The sequence below is a fragment of the Sinocyclocheilus grahami genome, unplaced genomic scaffold (assembly GCF_001515645.1).
Source record: "Sinocyclocheilus grahami isolate Dianchi unplaced genomic scaffold, SAMN03320097.WGS_v1.1 scaffold521.1, whole genome shotgun sequence".
Classification (NCBI taxonomy): Eukaryota; Metazoa; Chordata; class Actinopteri; order Cypriniformes; family Cyprinidae; genus Sinocyclocheilus; species Sinocyclocheilus grahami.
Genome location: NW_015505700.1, coordinates 39,298 through 41,224, shown reverse-complemented (window position 1 = coordinate 41,224; position 1,927 = coordinate 39,298).

The following is a 1,927-nucleotide window of genomic DNA, read 5'->3' as shown; positions in this document are numbered from 1 at the left end:
GTTTTTGCAATGAAAGGTAGAAGGGAAACCAGTCTGTAGCGCTCTAAAAAAGTTGGGTTAAGAGTGGGTTTTTTAAGAAGTGGGGTTATATGAGCCTGTTTAAATGCTGATGGAAAAACACCAGTGTGAAGGGATGCATTAACGATGTGAGTGAGTGCAGGTACAACGACAGGAGAAATGGCTTGAATGAGATGAGATGGAATAGGATCAAGCGGTCAAGTATTAGGATGATTGGAAAGGATGAGTTTAGAGACTTCTGCCTCAGAGAGTGGAGAGAAGGATGAAAACGAGTGTATGTTTGCTGATAAGATGTGTTTGACAGTTTGTGGTGGGGCAAATTGTGCACTGAGGTTTGTCATTTTATTAATGAAGAATGTGGCAAAGTCGTCAGCTGTTAGAGTTGATGAAGGAGGGGGAGGACAAAGGAGGGAGGAAAATGTTTTAAAGAGCATGCGAGAGTTAGGCGAATTGTTAATTGTGTTGTGATAGTATGTCCTTTTAGCAGTGGAGACATTAGCAGAGAATGAGAGAGAAGTGATCGATATACATTAAGGTCAGTAGGATTTTGTGCAGCTACTCATACTCTTTCTGCAGCTCTGAGCTTAGAACGATACTCACGGAGAATATCAGATAGCCAAGGGGCAGAAGAGGTGGTACGAGCTGGCCTGGAAGACAAGGGGCAGACAGTGTCTAAACAAGACGTAAGAGTGGTGCAGTATCAGGATAACATCGGATAGCACGGATAACATCAAGAGATGATAACTGTTCAGGGGAAGGAAGCAAAGATGAAACCATAGCAGATAGCTGGGAGGGTGAGAGAGAGCGTAGGTTACGTTGAAATGTGACATGTGTAGGGGACACAAATCGTTCAAGTGTTTTTGCAATGAAAGGTAGAAGGGAAACCAGTCTGTAGCGCTCTAAAAAAGTTGGGTTAAGAGTGGGTTTTTTAAGAAGTGGGGTTATATGAGCCTGTTTAAATGCTGAGGGAAAAACACCAGTGTGAAGGGATGCATTAACGATGTGAGTGAGTGCAGGTACAACGACAGGAGAAATGGCTTGAATGAGATGAGATGGAATAGGATCAAGCGGTCAAGTATTAGGATGATTTGAAAGGATGAGTTTAGAGACTTCTGCCTCAGAGAGTGGAGAGAAGGATGAAAACGAGTGTATGTTTGCTGATAAGATGTGTTTGACAGTTTGTGGTGTGGCAAATTGTGCACTGAGGTTTGATATTTTATTAATGAAGAATGTAGCAAAGTCATCAGCTGTTAGAGTTGATGAAGGAGGGGGAGGAGGAGGACAAAGGAGGGAGGAAAATGATTTAAAGAGCATGCGAGAGTTAGGCGAATTGTTAATTGTGTTGTGATAGTATGTCCTTTTAGCAGTGGAGACATTAGCAGAGAATGAGAGAGAAGTGATCGATATACATTAAGGTCAGTAGGATTTTGTGCAGCTACTCATACTCTTTCTGCAGCTCTGAGCTTAGAACGATACTCACGGAGAATATCAGATAGCCAAGGGGCAGAAGAGGTGGTACGAGCTGGCCTGGAAGACAAGGGGCAGACAGTGTCTAAACAAGACGTAAGAGTGGAGCAGAATCAGGATAACATCGGATAGCACGGATAACATCAAGAGATGATAACTGTTCAGGGGAAGGAAGCAAAGATGAAACCATAGCAGATAGCTGGGAGGGTGAGAGAGAGCGTAGGTTACGTTGAAATGTGACATGTGTAGGGGTATGTGTTGTGTCAGGAACTACTCAGTGGTGCGGTTCCCAAAAGCTTTGTTAGCCAACATAACTATGGATTATAATGACTTATACTGTCTTTTTACGCGTTGCATTGCATCGTGCCGCGTAAACATAAAACCATGTCTGCGTTTGTGATCGGAGAAATGACAACCAACAAGCCCTACTCTACACTGCCAA